Source organism: Beta vulgaris, chromosome 7 (assembly GCF_026745355.1).
Source record: "Beta vulgaris subsp. vulgaris cultivar EL10 chromosome 7, EL10.2, whole genome shotgun sequence".
Lineage (NCBI taxonomy): Eukaryota > Viridiplantae > Streptophyta > Magnoliopsida > Caryophyllales > Amaranthaceae > Beta > Beta vulgaris.
The window spans coordinates 31,165,807-31,190,333 of NC_079208.1; the positions used below are offsets into that span (position 1 = coordinate 31,165,807).

The 24,527-nt window shown below is 37.4% G+C and overlaps 1 long non-coding RNA gene across 1 annotated transcript; it reads right to left on the bottom strand.

Moving 5' to 3' along the window:
• Nucleotides 1-14,927: 14,927 nt before the first annotated feature.
• LOC130589430 (uncharacterized) lies at nucleotides 14,928-24,024 on the bottom strand. Its single transcript, XR_008967097.1, has 3 exons — nucleotides 23,342-24,024; nucleotides 22,837-22,897; nucleotides 14,928-14,978 (listed from the first exon to the last, which is right to left on the bottom strand). It is a non-coding gene; the product is annotated as an uncharacterized LOC130589430 (long non-coding RNA).
• Nucleotides 24,025-24,527: the final 503 nt, after the last annotated feature.

Sequence of the window (24,527 nt, forward strand, 5' to 3'; positions counted from 1 at the left end):
CAGATTAGTTAGCTATTTGCGTCGCACGTTGTATACGGTGCGACGCAGATGGCTACTCAGCCCAACACCAAGCTCAAAGGGTAGGGTAATGTGCATCGCACATCGCCTAGGGTGCGACGCAGGTGAGTGATTTGCGTCGCACCTTGGGCTACGTGCGACGCAAATTGCTATTTTTTTTTTTTTAAAATTAATTTTATGAGCTAGGCTAAACCAACAAAATTTCAGTAGAAGAAGAAAAAGCGAACAAAAAAAGCAAAAACAAAACCATTCTCATATGTCGAACACAACAGTAAACACAAAAGAATAAATCATTCTCATATGTCGAACACAACAATAAACACAAAAGAATAAATCAAAAAAAAATCCGGTACTGTCGCCGGTACTGTCGCTGCTAGTATCATCCGCCGCTACTGTCGCCGGTACTGTCGCTGCTAGTATCATCCGCCGCTACTGTTGCTTGCTTTGTATCAATCTTCCGCCGCTACCGCCGAAAAACAAAAACATGAAGATTTTAGTTTTCAGATCTAAATTGAAAAAAAAAAATCAGATCTGAAAATTAAAACCGAAAAACAATTCTAAAAAATTTAAAAAAACCTGAACAAATCAGAATGAAAAAGGAAAATTACAAGTAAAGAATCTCTTTGTTGTTGAAGGATGCGTGTTTTCATCTTACATAATTCCGTCGCACGTTGAAGGATGCGTGTTTTCGTCAATTTCAGATTCAATATAATTCAGGAACCCCAACCTTCATGATTAAAACCGAAAATAATGCAAGAGGATGAGAAGCGGCTGAGATATGGGTTTTTTTTTCTTGTAGAGGGGAGGAGAGAGAAAGAGGATGAGAAACGGCTGAGAGAGGGAGGGAGAGAGTTGAGTGAAATTAGGGTTGAGAAGCCAAATGTGCGTGCAATTTCTGAAATAAAAGGGTAGTGGGACGATATGGGCCTCGTAGACTTAATTTGTGCGTCGGACATTGTATAAGGTGCGTTGCAATTGGGTATTTTGCAACGCACCTAAAAGACGTACGACGCACATAATGTGAATTTTTTTTTAAATGTAGAGATGATTTGCGTCGCATGAGTCAGGGTATCCGATGCACATTTGGCTTTTGCAACGCATGTAAAGCAGGTGCGATGCAAATGGGCCATGTTGTGCGTCGCACTCCTCCCACATGCGACGCAAATTCCAACTGTGCGTTGTTTCCGTGTCTATGCGACGCAAATCAGGGGACGCAAATCGTCTATTTTGTACTAGTGCTCATCCAACCACCTTAGTTTGTAGGGACTAGGGTGTCGAGTGGTCTTTAGGCTCAACTTCTCCACCAACTCCTTAGATACAGAATTAGTCATACTCCCTCCATCAATAATCAAGTTGCACAATTCTCCATTCACCCTACACTTAGTTTGGAAGATATTTTCCCTTTGCTCCGGTTGATTGGCTACTTGAATATGCATGGCTCTTCTCAATATGAGACTTCTCTCCTCCTCTGGTCCACACTTTTCGGCTTCTTCATCACTACTCTCCACTGGATCCACTTTCTCCTCAATCTTCTCATCCTCCTCATCAGTGAAGGTTTGGATGCCTATGGCTTGGATCTTCATTATGGTGAGTGCCCTAGGGTTAGGACAATCCCTTTTGTAGTGGCCGTGTCCTTGACACTTGAAATACTTGATCTTGGAAAGGTCACCACCTCCCACATCCAATTGTTTCCCTTTATCTCCTTCAAGTCCTCTAGGGTTAGGTGTTTTCACACTCGAACTCCCTTCTTTTGTTCCCCCATAGGTTCCCTTGAACTTCGAACTACCGCCCTTCTCATAGGTTGTAGCCCCTTTCTCCTTCTTCCTATGCTTATCAAACTTCATGGCTAACTTGCATGCCTCGTCATAGGTGATGTAGGGATGTACTTCAACCTTTTCATATATGTCATTGTTAAGCCATGCCAAGAACTGCCCCAACTTTTGCTCCTCCCTTTCCTCAATCTCACATAGAATGGCTAGTCTTTCGAACTCCTTGATGTAGTCTTCTACACTCCCAAACCCTTGCTTCAAAGTGCTCCACTTTACATACAAGGTTTGTTTAAAATGGTAGGAACCTTCTCCTTAGGTGCGTCTTAAGCTTTGGCCAAGATTGAATCTTTCCTTTACCATCCCTCCTTCTTTGAGCTTGAATACCCTCCAACAAAATAGCAGCGTGTTTGGTTAGCTTTAACTTGGCAATTGAAAATTGCTTCTCATCCGACGTCTCCCTATACTCAAAGAATCTTTCAATGGATCTCTCCCACTCCATGTATAACTCAGGGTCTAAAGTGCCATCAAAGTCATTGATGTCAATCTTCATCCCTCGATCACTCGCACCACCATCGTTCTTCCTTTCCTTGTCTTTGCCCAGCACACTCACGTTTAACGTGGCCAAGACTTGTTGCATGGCTGCAAGTTGTTGTTGGAGCAACTCATTAATCCTCTCTTGGTTGTTGTCTCCCATGATGATCAAGTATCAACCACCAAGAACCACCAAGATCCACCAAGAAACACCACGAAACACCAAGAACCCCTCGAACGTTGCTCGAAAAAACTGCTCGAATACTCCTCGTACTTCTAGGCTCCTTCTTGGACTAAAATCTCCAACTTTGGCGCGTCCAAATTCCTCAAAACCACGCCTTTGCTCTGATACCAATTGATGTGTAACGTGAAGAGTAATCTTACACCTTACAACTTGAAAGATAAGGAATCAAGAAGAATACTCTATTCTTTGAAACGTTTAGTTAAGTTCCAAGAACTCGGTTCTTGATACTAACTAAGGGTTAAAATCTGCTAGTATTGGAATACTCACAACACTCACAAACTCTTCGAAGATTTACTTGGAAACTCACAAGAAAACCCCTCGGCAAAATGATCAAACAAGCAGAACAATCCAGTCGCCAATTTGATGCATAAACTTAGTTAAACTCTTGATATTATTTCGTGTGTAAAATAATGTACAATTTAAGCTATTTATAGGAAAATAAACATAACCCTAGCTAATAGGCTTAGAACATGTCTGTAAGTCCTAGACTCCTAACACCAATGAGTCACGTAAAATCCACCGTTTTAAGAACGTAGGCAAAACCATGACTCCTAAGACTCCAAACACAACAAGGACTCTAAAGACTCCTACTACTAATCCAACATGGATTAGTATTCTCCTAATAGAACTAGGAGACTAAGTAGACTAAGTATTAACTTCTCCTAACAGAACTAGGAGACTTAATACCTAAACTTCCCATGGCACAGTGGTTAGCACTGAGCGCCCACAGTGGTTGGCACTGTATTATGACCACCATGCACACCCTTGCAGCTTCCAAACTCGGACGACGTGCTTCACTAAACCTTCCTTGGCTTTCCCCCATTCCTTTAGCAAGCAACACCTCATGATCACCACTTGATGAGCTACTAGGAACCTCATCAATTGGGGAGACAAGCGTGGCGCCTGATTAAGGGAGAAGGTACTCTTTGGGGAAAGTTATGAAAGCAAAATACTACCCCAACACTAACTTTCTTGAAGCATCACTTGGCTATTCGGCTGGCTACTCATGGCAAGGGGTATGGAGTGCAAAAGCCCTTATAAAAGAGGGGGCTATATAGAGAGTGGGCAACTGTTTGAACTCGTATATGGCGCGACCCATGGGTGGCTGATTAGGAGGTAGGGTCGTTTTATTCAAAGTGAAGCTATTGAAGGAGTGTCCCAAGTCCGATGCCTATATGTTGGGGAAAGGTTTTGATTTTAAATGAATTTCATGAAGCTTGGGTTTCATTATGGATTGTTAAAGCTTCCCCAAAAGTGAGAATTTCTTGTGGAGATTATGTACAGGCACGCTAGCCACTAGGAGTTTGTAGTGCTACAAACATTTGATGGAGGATGCGAGCTGCCCTTAGTATGGTAAAGAGAAGACAACCACGCATGCGCTCTTTTGTTGTACCAAGTGTGTGAATTACGGGAGGAGAGTGGCTGTAGTAGCCTGCTGGAGGATGTGCATAATACCCCGATACAAGATGTGCTGGCAAAATGGGGTAAATTCGAGAAGAAGCTTCAACAATGAGTAGTAATTCTTGCTTGTTGCGTATGGACAGAGCGCAACTCCAAGGTGTTTAACAACACAACACTTAATAGCATCATTTAGGATCGAGTCCAGCGTTTGATTGATGAGCACGATAAATACTCAAAGTGCATTTATGACCGAAACAATGTTGCTGCAAGCTCTGGTGAGAAGCCCCAGCTGTGGGTTTGTGAAAATAAATGCTGATGCGTCTTTGGCCGAAGAAGGATAGGTGGGGTTGGGTGTGGTAGGGAGGAATCACGAAGGCAAGGTGTTGTTTGCTGCCTCTAAAAGTGTAACGCCCCGACTCCTAAGCATCGTTAAATCATTAATTAGCTCTTACTTAGCAGCGGAAGACTTAACTTAGTCGGTGCGTTACTGCCGTACTTTCCTTTTGGAAAATACAAGGCAACATAAGTTCGTTAAAGAACGTAACTTTATAAATATTAAACTTAATAACTAACTTAGAAATGCGTAAATAACTAGGTGAAACATAATTAAGGTTCATAAACTAATGTTCTCAAGCTTAGAATACATATTAATAAGAGTCTGCATAATTTAAGTAGTAATTATTCCTCACTGCTACGCATTCCGTCATCCCCGTCATTACCTAAAACAGAAAAGCAAAACGTCATGAGCCGAGGCCCAGTAACATACTACTCTAACATCGTAAATTCATTTCAATTTATTTTAGTTGCAAACAGGGAGGAGAGAGAATAGAGTAAAAACATTTCATAAACATTTTATGTAAACATAAATTCATTATTATCTTCATATCATAATCATCATCATGATTATCTTATTGGTAACTTGGCGAATATAACATATAGGGACATCTTCCATCATCATCATCATCATCATCATCATCATAATCATAGGGCAATAGCCACCAGGGACAATGTCCCTAACCAGAAGGTGGCATAAAGCCATGCATAGTGCGGTGCCACCAGGGACAATTCCCTAACCAGAAGGTGGCGTTTCCGCCATAGAATAGAACGGTACGTGCACGACCAACATAACATCGTACTGCCAAGAACCATCTTTCACTTTTGTTTATCATGTTCCATTTCTTTTTATTTATACATTATACTTCACAATCATCATGAAATCATATTCTTTAATCTTTCGCAAATCATCATAAATTACATAAAGTCATGAAATATCATGTTCATAAAAAGATTTCATATCCCGCAATCCATAAAGTATATTTAACATAAACATTATATAAAGATCTCAATAAAACATATATTTAGAAAGGGAATGCGGGTGTTAGCAATAGACGTTACCTCAAATCCTGCTTAGTAACTTTGATTGCTGGGGGAGGCTTGTAATATCCCTTTTTCCCTAATCTAACCAATAATTGATAACGAGACGATTAATATTGTAACTTCCCTCATTTGTCATCATTATAGTTATAAGGTTGACTCGTTAACCATATTAATAGTTGGACTATGTATATTCGTTTATTTAGTAAACTTTATAAGTGCCATCTTATTACTTTAATAATAATTATTATTACATTAGCTTTTATAAAATAAAACTTGTCATTTTTAAATACTAATAAATTGAGGTTAATAATATTAAGTTAACAAAAAATATCAGATATGACTACCTATTATTAAGTTGGCTTAATTTAGTAAACTCAACTTGTCCAATACTCATACTAAGTCATATAAACTACTTAAAAAGATTTATGTTATACAAAAGTTCATATACATATATTTATCTCATTAGCCCAATAACAAACAAGTTATAATTTAAATGTACTTGAACCCAAAGTATATCTGAATTATAAAGTGACCATTTAAAAGATTTTGGGCCTAAAAAGAGTAACAAAACAAGGGGGAAAAATATTAGAAGGGAACCAAACTACAGAACATATAGTTCCAAACTCCATGTACCTTGCGACAAGGATCACGGGAAGCGCACGTCGCCGGATAAGGAGGCTGCAGCGCGAGCTTAAGGTGTCAGGGTGGTTCGTCGAAGGTGGTTCGCGGAGAGAGTAGGGTGCTGCGAGAGAAAGAAAGGTGGTTGGGCTGGCGGAGGGGTTGTTGCGGCTGGTTCAGCGTGGCTGCGTCGCCGGAAATGTGCTGCGGTGGCAGCAACGACAGAGAAAGGGAAGGTACAGCATGAGGTGAGCGAGAGAGGAAGGTGTGAGCGAGGGTGGTCGTTGGTGGTGGCGCGGTGGAGCTCGCCCAAAAACAGAGGGAACAAGGAAGTTGTATTTTGTGGTATTTTTGGTTAACAAAGTTCTGATTTTTGGTTTTGTTTGTGTTGGCAAATCTTGGAAATCAATCGGTATTTATAGAAATTATTGGAAACTATGCTCCTACTGTTGATCAGTTTAACCTTTGAAAAAAAATGAACTTGGGTCAAGAAACATTAATGGAGGAAGATTGAGAATTCAAACTTTGAGGCTTCTTCCAGATTTTGTGAGATATTGTGGCAAGCTTTATTGACTAATGAAGAAGATTTCTGACATGAGCGTTGTAGTATTGAATTGAAGTGTTTGATTTCATGTGTGAACACTTCAAAAAAATTTGCCAGAGAAAGAAAATGGAGGAAGGAAGAAGATGGGCTAGAGTTAGACTCATAGGGCATTTTTGTAATTTCTATTTTTGCTTAAGTATATAATTGTTCTATTGTCCACAAGTTAGATTAAATAAAGGGAACTTGAAATAGCTTATATACATTTTAATATCTATAATTCTTGTTTTTGTTAGTTTGAAAAGATTTAATTTATAATTAATTCGACAATTAGTATTACTTAAATACGGGATATTACATCCTCACCCCCTTAGAAAAAGTTTCGTCCTCGAAACTTAGTAAGTCAAAATAAGGTCATGCAGTTTATATCAAAAATCATTATGAAAGTGAAACATATTCATACTTTAGATTACTTATGCAGATCAGACATGATAAACATACGTAATAATCTAAGCAAACAGATGAGGGTATTTCGCTTTTATTTGATCTTCAATTTCCCAAGTTGCTTCAATCGACGAATGGTTGGCCCATAAAAATTTTACCATGGGAATTACTTTGTTTCTGAGCTGCTTTTCCCTACGGTCAAGGATTTCAATCGGTTTTTCTTCGTAAGTCAAGTCGTTCCTCAGTTGTAAAGGTTCATGCCTAATCACATGGTTTGGATCAGGTATGTACTTTCTTAACATCGATATATGGAAGACATTATGCACCTTATCTAGGTCTGTCGGTAGTGCCAATCGATAAGCCACGTCATTCACTCGCTCGAGAATTTTATGGACCGATATACCTTGGACTAAGCTTACCAGATTGACCAAATCGCATGACACCTTTAGTAGGTGAGACTTTCAGAAAAACATGATCACCCACTATGAACTCTAGTGGTCTCCTCCGTCGATCTGCATAGCTCTTTTGTCGATTTTGCGCAGTCTTGATCCTAGTCTGAATTAATCGTACTTTTTCTGTCGTTTCTTGTATCAAGTCGGGTCCGATCATTCGAGCTTCGTCAATATCACTCCAACAAAGGGGTGTTCTACATCTTCTTCCATAGAGTGCTTCATATGGGGCCATTTTGATGCTAGCTTGGTAGCTGTTATTGTAAGAAAATTCTACCAGTGGCAAGTACTTCTCCCAACTTCCTTGAAAGTCTAACATGCATGCTCTTAGCATATCTTCTAGAGTCTGAATCGTCCGTTCCGTCTGACCATCAGTTGCTGGGTGGAAGGCTGTACTGAAGTCGAGTCTAGTGCCAAGAGCTTTTTGCAATTCTTTCCAAAACTTTGCCTGGAATCTTGAGTCTCGATCAGATACGATTGAACTCGGAACTCCATGTAGCCTGACAATTGTGTTCATATACAACTCAGCTAGCTTGTCTAAGCTCCAATTATTTCTTATAGCTAAGAAATGCGCGGATTTCGTCAATCTATCCACAATCACCCAGATAGAGTTCATGCCTCGAGTTGACGGTGGTAGTCCCATTATGAAATCCATGGAGATACTCCCACTTCCAAGTAGGGACACTCAGAGTTGTAGGAGCCCTGCAGGTCTTTGGTGCTCTATCTTGACCTTTTGACAAGTCAAGCATCTTGCCACAAATTCAGCGACTCATGTTGCTCCACCAGAATGTCTGTTTCAAATCTTTGTATAACTTGTTTCCTCCAGGGTGGATTGAGAAAGGACTATTATTATGAGCTTCTTCTAAAATCCTCTTCTTTAATGTCTCCTTATTGGGGACACATAACCTTCCTTGAAATCTCAAAGTACCATCCTCTTGGATCACAAATCCTGGCGACTTCCCTCTTTTCACATCATTCTTTATTTTCTCAACTCTGGTCTCCATCTTGTGCCTCCTTTATGTCTCCCAACAATGTTGGCCTCAACTCCAATGCATTCAAGTACGCACCTTCTTTTCTCTGAATGATCTCCACTTTCATTTTCCAAAGGTCATCGTTATAGTTTTGGTAGGGTCAAGGTTGTGTTTAAGTGAGCTTTTCGACTTAGGGCATCAGCTACAACATTTGCTTTTCCAGGATGATATTGAATGTCAAGGTCGTAGTCTTTTAGGAGTTCTAGCCACCTACGTTGTCTTAAGTTCAACTCTTTTTGGGTAAAGATGTATTTGAGGCTTTTATGGTCGGTAAAGATTTTGCACGGAACACCATACAAATAGTGTCGCCGATTTTAGGGAAATACGACAGCGGCTAGTTCAAGATCATGGGTTGGGTAATTTTGTTTGTGCGGTTTGAGTTGTCGAGAAAGCATATGCTATAACCTTCTCGTTTTGCATCAGCACGCATCCTAATCCATGCTTGGAGGCATCACTATACACTACAAAGCCATCGTACCAGAAGGAAGGGTTAGAATTGGGGCAGAGGTAAGGCGTTTCTTTAACTCCTGAAAAGCTTCTTCACATTCATCGCTCCATTCAAACTTGACCGACTTCTTCACCAATCGCGTTATAGGCATAGCTATCTTTGAGAAGTCTTGGACGAATCTTCGGTAGTATCCAGCTAAACCCATAAAACTTCGAATTTTGGGGACATTGGTGGGTCTAGGCCACTCCATTATGGCTTTTATTTTCTGAGGATCAACGGAGACTCCATTCTCGAAAATGATGTGCCCTAGAAAGGCAACTTCTTTCAACCAAAACTCACATTTCTTCAGCTTCGCATACAACTTTCTTTCTCTTAGTATTTCCAACACCTTTCTCAAGTGTTCTTCGTGCTCACTTGAGTTTCTTGAAAATACCAAGATATCATCGATGAATACAACAACGAATTTATCACGGTAGGGCTTGAAAACTCGGTTCATCAAGTCCATGAAAACGGCTGGGGCATTGGTTAACCCAAAGGGCATCATCGTGAATTCATAATGGCCGTATCGAGTTCTGAAGGCGGTTTTTGAGATATCTTCTGGCTTAATGCGAAGTTGATGATATCCAGACCTCAAATCTATCTTGGAGAAAATGGTTGCACCTCGCAGCTGATCGAAAAGATCATCGATGCGGGGTAAAGGATATCTATTTTTGATGGTAATCTTATTTAACTCTCGATAATCGATGCACAACCTCATACTTCCATCTTTCTTCTTTACAAATAAGACTGGTGCACCCCAAGGGGAAACATGGGTCGGATGTACCCTTTCTCGAGCAATTCATCTAGTTGCTTCTTCAATTCTTGCAATTCAGCCGGTGCCATTCTATATGGTGCCTTCGAGATAGGAGCAGCACCCGGAATAAGGTCGATGCTAAAATCTATTTCTCTTTGCGGAGGCATACCAGGTATGTCTTCTGGAAATACGTCAGGGTACTCTTTTACTATAGGGATGTCGGACAAAGAGTCGTTAGGTTTTGTTAGGTCTATTACATTGCAAAGGTATCCGTAACAACCTTTCGCAAGTAGTTTGAATACTTTTGAGGTTGAGATAATACGGGGTTTGGCTTTTCTTCTTCGATAAGAAACCTTGCGCCCATCAGGTCTTCTAAGAATTATCTCATGGTTCAGGCAATTAATGTCGACTTGGTACTTGGATAACCAATCCATTCCCAAGATGACATCAAAGTCGGTTTATTCAAATTGAACTAGGTCAACTAGGAATTCATAGCCTCCTATAAGGATATGGCGGTTTCTATACATGACATCACATGAGATAGATTCACCATTTGGGATGTTGTTTCATTTCCTTGGTAGTTTTCCACCAAAGATTGGCTTGTCCTTTCAAATAAAAGACTACAAAGTTAACTTTTCACTTATCGAGACATTGGTTAGCGTCAAACAAATTTTTTTTTTTTATGCCGTTGAGCCATTCTTCAGACTCAATGGGGTCTGGCTTTCCATCATAAGTTGGGGGCTTATGAGCCGAGAACCTCTTGAACATGTTTGAGCACTCTTCTTGTTCAGTCCTAGGCCTTTGTCGATTTCCTTGTAAAAGCTCCATCATCATCAACCTCATTAAATCCATTCGATTATCACTAGCATCTCCCGTGGCATCTCCAAAAACAGGGACGCTTCGTAATGCGTCAATCCTTGCCCTCATTTCTTCAAGCGTGACCTCAAACTCGTGGTTGGAATTTCCTCCATTAATAGGGTCACTTTCACTTGAGGCCATTGTCTAACGCATAAAACATTTTACGTTTTTGACGTACTCATTTGCCAGCAACGTACTCTGTCAACAGCGTTAAAGTAGCGTAAAAGTTTCCCATTCCCGTCCTATCACTCACACTCATATTCATTATTGATTTCCTTATTTATCTACAACCATTTTATTTTTATTTATTTATTTTATTATCTCATGTTAGCTAAAGTATTTATCCTAAACAATTTTAGTTCTTAATTGAAATACGTAAAACCTTTAAGGTTTTACTTAAGGTTTCGGAACCGTTGGCTCTGATACCATTCTGTAACGCCCCGACTCCTAAGCATCGTTAATTCATTAATTAGCTCTTACTTAGCAGCGGAAGACTTAACTTAGTCGGTGCGTTACTGCCGTACTTTCCTTTTGGAAAATACAAGGCAACATAAGTTCGTTAAAGAACGTAATTTATAAATATTAAACTTAATAACTAACTTAGAAATGCGTAAATAACTAGGTGAAACATAATTAAGGTTCATAAACTAATGTTCTCAAGCTTAGAATACATATTAATAAGAGTCTGCATAATTTAAGTAGTAATTATTCCTCACTGCTACGCCATTCCGTCATCCCCGTCATTACCTAAAACAGAAAAGCAAAACGTCATGAGCCGAGGCCCAGTAACATACTACTCTAACATCGTAAATTCATTTCAATTTATTTAGTTGCAAACAGGGAGGAGAGAGAATAGAGTAAAAACATTTCATAAACATTTTATGTAAACATAAATTCATTATTATCTTCATATCATAATCATCATCATAATTATCTTATTGGTAACTTGGCGAATATAACATATAGGGACGTCTCCCATCATCATCATCATCATCATCATCATAATCATAGGCCAATAGCCACCAGGGACAATGTCCCTAACCAGAAGGTGGCATAAAGCCATGCATAGTGCGGTGCCACCAGGGACAATTGTCCCTAACCAGAAGGTGGCGTTTCCGCCATAGAATAGAACGGTACGTGCACGACCAACATAACATCGTACTGCCAAGAACCATCTTTCACTTTGTTTATCATGTTCAATTTCTTTTTATTTATACATTATACTTCACAATCATCATGAAATCATATTCTTTAATCTTTCGCAAATCATCATAAATTACATAACGTCATGAAATATCATGTTCATAAAAAGATTTCATATCCCGCAATCCATAAAAGCATATATTTAACATAAACATTATATAAAGATCTTAATAAAACATATATTTAGAAAGGGAATGCGGGTGTTAGCAGTAGACGTTACCTCAAATCCTGCTTAGTAACTTTGATTGCCGGGGGAGGCTTGTAATATCCCTTTTTCCCTAATTTAACCAATAATTGATAACGAGACGATTAATATTGTAACTTCCCTCATTTGTCATCATTATAGTTATAAGGTTGACTCGTTAACCATATTAATAGTTGGACTATGTATATTCGTTTATTTAGTAAACTTTATAAGTGCCATCTTATTACTTTAATAATAATTATTATTACATTAGCTTTTATAAAATAAAACTTGTCATTTTTAAATATTAATAAATTGAGGTTAATAATATTAAGTTAACAAGAAATATCAGATATGACTACCTATTATTAAGTTGGCTTAATTTAGTAAACTCAACTTGTCCAATACTCATACTAAGTCATATATACTACTTAAAAAGATTTATGTTATACAAAAGTTCTATCATATATTTTCTCATTAGCCCAATAACAAACAAGTTATAATTTAAATGTACTTGAACCCAAAGTATATCTGTAATTATAAAGTGACCATTTAAAAGATTTTGGGCCTAAAAAGAGTAACAAAACAAGGGGGAAAAATATTAGAAGGGAACCAAACTACAGAACATATAGTTCCAAACTCCATGTACCTTGCGACAAGGAGCACGGGAAGCGCACGTCGCCGGATAAGGAGGCTGCAGCGCGAGCTTGAAGGTGTCAGGGTGGTTCGTCGAAGGTGGTTCGCGGAGAGAGTAGGGTGCTGCGAGAGAAAGAAAGGTGGGGGCTGGCGGAGGGGTTGTTGCGGCGTGGTTGCAGCGTGGCTGCGTCGCCGGAAATGTGCTGCGGTGGCAGCAACGACAGAGAAAGGGAAGGTACAGCGTGAGGTGAGCGAGGGTGGTCGTTGGTGGTGGCGCGGTGGAGCTCGCCCAAAAACAGAGGGAACAAGGAAGTTGTATTTTGTGGTATTTTTGGTTAACAAAGTTCTGATTTTTGGTTTTGTTTGTGTTGGCAAATCTTGGAAATCAATCGGTATTTATAGAAATTATTGGAAACTATGCTCCTACTGTTGATCAGTTTAACCTTTGAAAAAAAATGAACTTGGGTCAAGAAACATTAATGGAGGAAGATTGAGAATTCAAACTTTGAGGCTTCTTCCAGATTTTGTGAGATATTGTGGCAAGCTTTATTGACTAATGAAGAAGATTTCTGACATGAGCGTTGTAGTATTGAATTGAAGTGTTTGATTTCATGTGTGAACACTTCAAAAAAATTTGCCAGAGAAAGAAAATGGAGGAAGGAAGAAGATGGGCTAGAGTTAGACTCATAGGGGCATTTTTGTAATTTCTATTTTTGCTTAAGTATATAATTGTTCTATTGTCCACAAGTTAGATTAAATAAAGGGAACTTGAAATAGCTTATATACATTTTATTATCTATAATTCTTGTTTTTGTTAGTTTGAAAAGATTTAATTTATAATTAATTCGACAATTAGTATTACTTAAATACGGGATATTACAAAAAGGGTGCGTGCTACATGGCCATTGGAAATCGTGGAGGGGAAGGCATTGCTTATGGCTATTCGGCTGACCCTGAAGTTTGGTTACAAGAATGTCATCTTGGAATATGATAGCCAAGTCATTATATCAAGGCTCTCGAAAGCTATGGTTTATTTTGTGGGCCTTGATTCTGTCTTGGAAGATATTATTTTGTTGAGTAGTGAGTTGAATCATTTATCTTGGTCTCATGTCAAAAGGAATGGTAATTCTGTTTCCCATCACCTTGCTAGATTAGCACTTTTCGATGTTGAACAAACTTGGGCAAACCACTATCATGCAGAGGTTAACCTGTATGTACTCATGGACTCGTTATCCATGGATTAATAAAGTTTGGTAGTATATTTCCCCTAAAAAAAAGTATAAACAATTTTAATATATATATATATATATATATATATATATATATATATAATATATATATATATATATATATATATATTATATATTATATATATATATATATATGAGCAGAAAGACTCTTGATATGTTCTAATATTATAACCAACGATAATAATAACGAATATATGATCAATTCCCAGGTTTATATAAATAACTCTATTGTTATAAGCATTATTATTGATATATAAGTTTGTGAATAACTATGATGATGGTGATGATAATAATAATAATAATAAAAAAATAAAAAATAAAAAATAATAATAATAATAATAATAACAACAATACTAATGATAAATAAATAAATATAAATGATGAGAAGTCCCTATTAACTCAATGAGGTTCATATAAGTTATATCCTTACATTATAAGTTCACTTAAATATATATAAGCTAATAATCACATAATTGAAAGATAGTTATATACGTAACACTATAAGAAGTCTAACTTAAGAAGTAAATAAGCATAGAGCTCTAGAGCTAGTAACTTAACATAAGACATTGAAATAACATAGTTTATTATAATATATAAGGAGGTTTGTTAAATTACTATCATTTTGCATATTAACAATATCTTAATAGACTAAATAATCTTATTGCTTATTAGCAAGATCTTGATACGAAGCAAAATTACGTATACTATAAGGTTTGTTATAACTTATATAACTTCACCTAATTAAGTGAATATAAACAAAAAAATTGAATATATATTTTGAAACATTTTAAAAAACAACAATAATAATATTAAATGTAAAATTGATAGATTAAAGTGTAATGTAACGCCCCGACCTCTAAACATTATTTTTAAGTTAATTAATCCAACATTAGCAGCGGAACATAGATTGTCGGTGCGCTACTGCCGTATTTTTCGTTCGAGAAAATACAAGGCAAACATTCATTCATGACGCTGAACATATTATGATCATTAAAACTCATAACCATATTAATTTTATAAATATAATTAAATAGCTAAGCATAGATGATTACGTAGTCATAGTTAAACTAAGTTCGTGTTCTAGTGATCATAAATTTTAGATTACATAACCAATATAGTTTTTCATAATGTAAAGTAGTTGACCATCCTCACTTCTACGCCATCCCGTCATCTTCATCAGTACCTAAAACCAAAAGCAACATCGTGAGCCGAAACTCAGTAACATACTACCCTAACAACGTAAATTCATTTCAATTCATTTTATTTGCAAACAGGGAGAAAAGAATATAGTAAAACATATTTCAAATTCGTAATGAAATAATAGCAAAGTAAACAATTATAAATAGCATCTTGATACTTCATAAGTTCCCATTATCTCTTCATCTTTTAACATGGTAACTGGCGCGCGAGTATAGACATGTGGGACGTCTCCCACCATGTGATGACCCTTAAGGAGCCCATCTCCCTTTTTGGATACACCACCATGCGATAATCCTCAAGGAGCCTCCCTCCCTTTTTGGATACACCGCTCGCACCAAAATAACATGTGGTACCCCTCAAGGAGCCCGACTCCCTTTTCGGGTGTACGACGGGTGCGAAGGTAAGTGTACGACGGGTGCGAAGGTACGTGCACGACCATAAAGTAGATAAGCGTAGCATTATACTGCCAAAACCTCTTTCACTTTTATTTTTCATGTTTCGTGTATTTTGCATTCATTGGCATAAGCCATAGATCTTTAATGAATCATACTTGAGCATCAATAACTCATAAGATCATCATTTCCGAAAATCATTCAAAGACGTTTTATTCCCACAATCCATATAAGAATCACATCGCAAAATCCTTAACATAATTATTAACATTATTTCATAAACACATTTCAAAGGGGATCGTGGGTGTTAGCAATAGATGTTACCTCGATTCCTGCTTAATAACCTTGAAAGCCGGGGGAGGCTGTAATATCATTTCCGTTTAATCTAACCATGAAATGACGCAACAAAAGTATAAATATTCGATTTATTTTAACAAATGACCTTTAGTTATTATTAATACTTTTATTATTCTTAAATGATGTTATTGCTAAGGTCACTCGTTAATTCGCAATATTATATAATCATAAATAGTTATCATAAATTTATAATTTAATATACTAACTTAAGTAAGTCTAACAAATTTCATATTACAAAAATAAGGTGAACCATTGGTGGTAATTAACTAAATTAGTTTAGTTCTTGTTGCTTGATTAGAATAACTAATTAAACAAGTAACCTAATTAATTAGCCTATTGTAGCTTAGTGGTGGAATTCCGGCGAAGATAGTGGAATAGTGGTGGTGGTGAATTGAGGGAGGCAATAATGGGTATTTATGGGCATAGTAGGGGGATAAATTTCGTGAATTGGGTGGGTTGATTTGATGAAGAAAATTGAAATTTGGGTGGGTTTGCTTTGATGAAAATTAGATTTTTAGGTGGGTTTGATTTGAATTGAAGTTTTTAATTGCAGAAGATTTTGTTTGTGAATGACTATTGTATGTTGAATTACAATCCCATTGTTGGGTTGTTTTGGGAAGAAAATGAAGAAGGGAATGAAACACTGATTTCTGTTTTGAGTTCCATTTTTTTTTTTCGTTTCTCCTTTTCTTTTTCCTTTTCTCTTTCTTTTCTTTTCTCTTTTTCTTTTCCTTTTTATTCTTAACACTATTAATTTGTGTAGTAATCAATTTGTTTATTACTTTGTTTCCTTACTCTAATTTATTGTTATTGTTTAATCTAACATAACTTTATTATTTGCAACATATATTTATTTATCAATTAATTGCCATTACTTGGATATAGAGTAACAAAATTTCAATAATAACTTATGATTAAAGGAAAATACTAACCACTGATTATTATTATTGAATTTAAGCAAATTTTAAAATTTCGGGATATTACATCCTCTCCCCCTTAGAAAAAGTTTCGTCCTCAAAACTTAATAACGATAGCCAATAATCATATTTTCATTAGCTCATATATATATATATATATATATATATATATATATATATATATATATATATATATATATATTATATATATATATATATATATATATATATATATATACAAGCACATAATTTCAAAGTCAAATATTCACATGCATATTATGAGTAATCTCGTAAGATCATCATTCAAACAAATAGGTGAGGGTATTTCGTTTTCATCTGATCTTCTAATTCCCAAGTGGATTCTAATGACGAATGGTTAGCCCATAGGACTTTTATCATAGGGATTACTTTATTCCTAAGTTTCTTTTCTCGTCGATCGAGATTTTCGATCGGTCTTTCTTCATACGTGAGGTCATTTCTAAGCTCTAAAGGATCGTGTCTAATCACATGATTAGGATTTGGTATGTACTTTCTCAGCATTGATACATGAAAGATATTGTGAACCCTATCCAAATCCGTCGGCAGCGTTAAACGATAAGCTACTTCGTTGACTCGCTCCAAAATCTCGTATGGACCGATATACCTCGGACTTAGTTTTCCAGACTGTCCAAATCTCATGACACCTTTAGTAGGTGAGATTTTCATAAAGACATGATCGCCCACCATGAATTATAGTGGTCTCCTTCGTCGATCTGCATAGTTATTTTGTCGGCTCTGAGCAGCCTTGATCCTTGCTTGAATCAATCGTATTTTCTCTGTCGTTTCTTGTATCAAGTCAGGCCCAATTATTCTAGCTTCGTCTATGTCACTCCAACAAAGGCGTGTTCTACACCCTCTTCCGTAGAGTGCTTCATAAGGTGCCATCCCGATGCTAGCTTGATGGCTGTTGTTATAAGGAAATTCCACCAGTGGCAAATATTTCTCCCAGCTTCCTTGGAAATCTAATATACATGCTCTTAACATGTCTTCGAGAGTCTGAATTGTTCGTTTTGTCTGACCATCGGTTGCGGGGGTGAAAAGCAGTACTGAAATCAAGTCTGGTGCCAAGAGATTTTTGCAATTCTTTTCAAAAACTTCGCCTGAAATCGCGAGTCTCGATCAGACACAATTGAACTCGGAACTCCATGTAGTCTGACAATTATGTTCATATACAACTCCGCTGGCTTATCCAAACTCCAATTATTCCATATAGCCAAGAAATGAGCGGACTTTGTCAATCTAACTACAATCACCCAAAGAATTCATGCTTCTAGATGATGGTGGTAATCCCATAATAAAATCCATTGAAATCGAATCCCATTTCCAAGTGGGAACATCTGATGGCTGTAGCAATCCTGCAGGCCTCTGGTGCTCGATTTTTATTCTTTGACAAGTCAAGCACCTTAAAACAAATTCTGCAACTTCTTGCTTCATATTACTCCACCAGAATGTTTGCTTCAAATCTTTATACAACTTGTTTCGTCCAGGGTGTATCGAGAAAGGACTATTATGAGCCTCTTCTAGAAGTTTTCTTTTTAACGACTTATTATTTGGAACACATGGCCTTCCTTGGAATCTCAAAGTACCATCTTCTTAAATCACAAATCCAGGTGACTTCCCTTTCTTCACATCCTCCTTTGTTTTCTCTAACTCCATGTCTTCGCTTTGTGCCTCCTTTATTTCTTCCAACAGTATCGGCCTTAACTCCAAGACATTCAAGCATACATCTCTCTTTCTTTGAATGATCTCAACTTCTATCTTCCATAAATCCCGTTGGATAGCTTTGGGTAGGGTTAGGATGGTGTTTAAGTGGTGTTTTCGACTTAAGGCATCAACTACAACATTAGCCTTTCCAGGGTGATATTGAATGTCGAGATCGTAATCTTTGAGGAGTTTTAGCCATCTACGTTGTCTCAAGTTTAGCTCTTTTTGTGTGAAAATATATTTAAGACTTTTGTGGTTGGTGAAGATCTTGCATGGAACACCATAAAGATAGTGTCGCCATATTTTGAGAGCAAACACCACAGCTGCTAATTCAAGATCATGGGTTGGGTAGTTTTGTTCATGCGGTTTTAGTTGTCGGGAAGCATAGGCTATAACTTTATCGTTTTGCATTAAGACGCACCCTAATCCATGCTTGGAGGCATCGCTATACACCACAAAGCCGTCTTTATCAGATGGGAGGGTGAGAACAGGGGCAGAGGTGAGACGCTTCTTCAACTCTTGAAAATTGCTTCACTTTCATCGCTCCATTCAAATTTGACAGACTTCTTCACTAATCGGGTTATGGGTAAAGCAATTTTGGAAAAGTCCTGGATAAATCTTCGATAGTAACCAGCTAAACCCATAAAACTTCGAATTTCTGTGACATTAGTGGGTCTAGGCCACTCCATTATAGCCTTTATATTTTGTGGGTCAACAGAGATTCTGTTCTCTGAAATAATGTGCCCTAAGAAGTCAACTTCTTTCAACCAGAATTCACATTTCTTCAACTTCGCATATAACTTGTTCTCCCTTAATACCTCCAGTACGTTTCTCAAGTGCTCTTCATGTTCACTCAAACTTCTTGAAAACACCAATATGTCGTCAATGAACACTACTATGAACTTGTCGAGGTAGGGTTTGAAAACTCGGTTCATCAGATCCATAAAAATAGCGGGAGCATTGGTTAGCCCGAATGGCATTATCGTGAACTCATAATGACCATATCGAGTTCTGAAAGCAGTTTTTGAGATATCTTCGGGTTTGATTCGGAGTTGATGGTATCCAGATCTCAAATCAATCTTCGAGAAAGTGCTGGCACCTCGAAGCTGGTCGAAAAGGTCATCAATGCGGAGTAGTGGATATTTATTTTTGATGGTGATCTTGTTTAACTCACGATAATCAATGCACAATCTCAACTTCCATCTTTATTTTTCACGAATAACACCGGTGCACTCCAAAGTGATACGCTAGGTCGAATATACCCTTTCTCAAGTAACTCATCTAGTTGCTTCTTTAATTCTTGCAACTCTGCTGGTGCCATTCTGTAAGGTGCCTTGGATTTGGGAGCGGATCTGGGAATCAAGTCAATGCTAAAATCTATTTCTCTTTGCGGGGGCATGCCAGGTATCTCTTCTAGGAATGCGTCACGATATTCACAGGCTATGGGAATTTCGGACAAAGAAGGTTCAGGGGTCGTTAGGTCTACCATGTTGCAAAGGTATCCCTGGCAACCAGTCATGAGAAGTTTGAAGGCTTTTAAGGTTGAGACAATTTTGGGTTTGGTTTTTATTCTTCGAAAAGATACCTTACTTCTGTCTGGTTTCCTAAGGGTTATTTTGTGGTTAAGAAAATTTATGTCGGCTTTGTGTTTGGATAACCAATCCATACCTAATATAACATCAAAGTCGGTTAACTCGAACTGGACTAGGTCAACAAGAAATTCACATTCGTCAATGAGGATAGAACAATTCTTATATAGGACATCGCATGGAATTGATTCACCGTTTGGAAGAGCAACAGACATAGCAGAGAAATGAGAACATGGTCTGACTTTCAAATTTTTAGCAAATGATGCGGAGACAAATGAATGTGAAGCTCTAGAGTAAAAAAGAACATAAGCAGGTATAGAATTGACAGGAAAATACCAGTTATGACGGTATCATCGGCTTCTGCTTCTTCTCGTTGCATCATGAATACTCGTGCAGCTTGGGGAGGTCCACTGGAGGGTTACGGTTTGTAGTGCCACCATTTCCACGATTCTGACCAGCTGTTATTTCTCCCATTGGTTGTCCTTGACGCCATTGAGGGCAATCTCGGACCATGTATCCTTACTACCGCACTTGTAGCATTCCCTTGTACCAAGCTCGACATTCCTTCTCAGTATGGTTCCACTTTCCACCTTAGAGCATTTTCGATTTGATTCTGATTTCCGAAATTTCCACCTCGTTTCCAGTTTCTTGCCTCTTGAATGACCCTTGTTGGGTGTTTTGAAAATTCTTTTCTTTCTTTTCCCGTTCTCAAAGATCTCTTTTCGAAGCTTGCTTTTCTTTCAACATTGATACCCTATCATAGAGCTCTTGGAAGGATGTACTCATGTGTGCTGAAGTTTCTCCTGAAGGTCAAGATTAAGGCCTTCTTCAAAGCGGTTCATCCTTTGTCGATACCGTCGACACTAAGTCAGGAGCAAATCGAGCAAGCTCGTTGAATTTCACAGCATACTCTAACACGACATACTCCTTTGCTTTGAGATGATGAATCAGATTCCATTTTGAGTTGCAGGCTTTGAGGGTAAACTGATTTCTCATTGCTCCTTCAATTTTCCCATCCAAGCCGGGTTGGCTTTGCATTTCCTTTGCAGTCTTCCACCAAAGGTCTGCTTGCCCTTTGAGATAGAATACCGCGAAATTCACCTTCCATTTTTCAGGGCATTGAGTGGCGTCAAATAGTTTCTCCATATGATTAATCCATTCTTCGAACTCGGTAGGATCTGGCTTGCCATCGTAGGTCGTTGGTTTGTGAGCTAGAAAATCGCTTAAACATGTTAGAGCATTCTTCTTGCTCTGATTTGGGCTTTTGTCGATTTCCTTGCAAGAGTTCCATCATTACAAGTCTTAATAAGTCTTCTGTTATCGTTAGCAACGTCTTCGGTTGCTTCTCCGAAAATGGCGTCGCTTCGCAAAGCATCGAGCCTTGACCTCATTTCTTCTAGTGACACGTCCGACACGTGATTTCCATTTCCTCCTTCAGCGTGATCACTCTCACTTGTTGCCATTTTTTATCACATTGAACGTTTCACATTCATATTACTTTTACCGTAATTAAGGCATGGGGAATTCAAAAGCAAATTTTTTTTTATCCCATTCCCGTTCCTATCACTCATACTCATGGTTATTCTAGTTTTTCTATTCACTTATGAAACTTAAATTTTCATTTATTTTTCCTTAATTATCTTACGTAGCTCAACTATTTCTATCCTATGATTAATAATATTATCGTCGTTATTATTATTTATTACGCCATTTCACCTAAACCATTTAAATATAAAATTATGTAAAACCATTGCGGTTCTACTTAAGGTTTCAGAAACCATCGGCTCTGATACCACTCTGTAACGTCCCGACCTCTAAACATTATTTTTAAGTTAATTAATCCAATGTTAGCAGCAGAACTTAGATGGTCGATGCTCTACTACCGTATTTTCCGTTCAAGAAAATACAAGGCAAACATTCATTCATGACGCTAAACATGTTATAATCATTAAAACTCATAAGCATCTTAATTTTATAAATATAAATAGCTAAACATAGATGATTCCGTAGTCATTATTAAACTAAGTTCGTGTTCTAATGATCATAAATTTTAGATTACATAACCAATATAGTTTTTCATAATGTAATGTAGTTGACCATCCTCACTTCTACGCAATCCCGTCATCTTCATCAGTACCTAAAACCAAAAGCAACATCGTGAGCCGAAGTTCAGTAACATACTACCTAACAACGTAAATTCATTTCAATTCATTTTATTTACAAACAGGGAGAAGAGAATATAGTAAAACATATTTCAAATACGTAATGAAATAATAGCAAAGTAAACAATTATAAATAGCATCTTGATACTTCATAAGTTCCCATTATCTCTTCATCTTTTAACATGGTAACTGGCGAGTATAGACATGTGGGACGTCTCCCACCATGTGATGACCCTCAAGGAGCCCAACTCCCTTTTTGGATACACCACCATGCGATGATCCTCAAGGAGCCCCGCTCCCTTTTTGGATACACCGCTCGCACCAAAATAGCATGCGGTACCCCTCAAGGAGCCCGACTCCCCTTTTCGGGTGTACGTCGGGTGCAAAGGTATGTGCATGACCATAACGTAGATAAGCGTAACATTATACTGCAAGAACCTCTTTCACTTTTATTTATCATGTTTCGTTTATTTTGCATTCATTGGCATAAGCCATAGATCTTTAATGAATCATACTTGAGCATCAATAACTCATAAGATCATCATTTCCGAAAATCATTCAAAGGCAATTTATTCCTACAATCCATATAAGAATCACATCGCAAAATCCTTAACATAATTATAAACATCATTTCATAAACACACTTAGAAGGGGATCGTGGGTGTTAGCAATAGATGTTACCTCGATTCCTGCTTAATAACCTTGAAAGACGGGGGAGGCTGTAATATCCTTTCCGTTTAATCTAACCATGAAATGACACAACAAAAGTATAAATATTCGATTTATTTTAACAAATGACCTTTAGTTATTATTAATACTTTTATTATTATTGAATGATGTTATTGCTAAGGTCACTCGTTAATTCGCAATATTATATAATCATAAATAGTTATCATAAATGTATAATTTAATATACTAACTTAAGTAAGTCTAACAAATTTCATATTACAAAAATAAGGTGAACCATTGGTGATAATTAACTAAATTAGTTTAGTTCTTGTTGCTTGATTAGAACAACTAATTAAAGAAGTAACTTAATTAATTAGCCCATTGTAGCTTAGTTTAATTGAAATTAAAAATTAGATTTTATTTTGGGCCAACAAGTTGAGTAACATCATAACATGGTCCATGTTTGGGCTTAGTTCATTTAAACAAAACAAATAAATTAAGAGAGGTATTTGCATACCTCTGCTCAATTGAGCAGACCCGAAAAACAGAGCAGAGGAGAGATAGAGATTGGCTGGCGATGGGTTGGGGTTCCGATCACAAGGCGGCACAGTGGTGGGTTGTCTGATTTTGTTGAGCAGCGTCGTCGGGTGTAGCAGTGGCTGCAGCGTGACACAGGGAAGGTGAGGCGCGCGAGAGAGAAGAAGAGGAAGGGGCGAGCGAGAGAAAGAAGAAAGAGAAAGGCGAGAGAAGGAGGGGACGAGCGAGCGGTGGTGAGGTGGTGTGGTGGTGGCGCACAGGAGGCGAGGCAGAGCTTCGGTGGTGGTGGCTGAAAAAAACAGAGGAGAGAGAGTGTAGTTGTTGCGAAAAACCAGAGGTTTGGGGGGTGTATTTTTGGTTGCGTTTTCCGGCGAGGGTGGTGGAATTCCGGCGAAGACAGTGGAATGGTGGTGGTGGTGAATTGAGGGAGGCAATAATGGGTATTTATAGGTATAGTTGGGGGATAAATTTCATGAATTGGGTGGGTTGATTTGATGAAGAAAATTGAAATTTGGGTGGGTTTGGTTTGATGAAAATTAGATTTTTAGATGGGTTTGATTTGGATTGAAGTTTTTAATTGCATAAGAGTTTGTTTGTGAATAACAATTGTATTTGAATTAAAATCCCATTGTTGGGTTGTTTTGGGAAGAAAACGAAGAATGGAATGAAACACTGATTTCTGTTTTGAGTTCCTTTTTTTTTTTCCGTTTCTCCTTTTCTTTTTCCTTTTCTCTTTCTTTTCTTTTCTCTTTTTCTTTTCTTTTTTATTCTAAACACTAATTTGTGTAGTAATCAACTAGCCTTTTGTGCACGCGATGCGTGCAATGATATTTTTAGGCCTAATACTAAGGAGTAAACAAACTGAAAATGCAAGTTAGTATTTAAGTTCACCTCCATATTGTGAATAAGATTCTTCCATGTTCTTTTTATGTTGTTATTCATTTTTGTGATTTTGAATAGTTTTTTGTTTCTCAAGTCTTATATTCGCATGTTCTTTTATAATCAATATGATGTTCTTTACTAAATGTCGTTATGTTCTTTTTTTTCTATTTTATTCATTTTTGTAATTTATAATAGTTTTTGATATGGATTTCAGTAATTTCTCTATGATCCCAAAATTGTAACCGAAAAGTATAATACAATTTCAGTTTTTTTTTCCTTGTCTA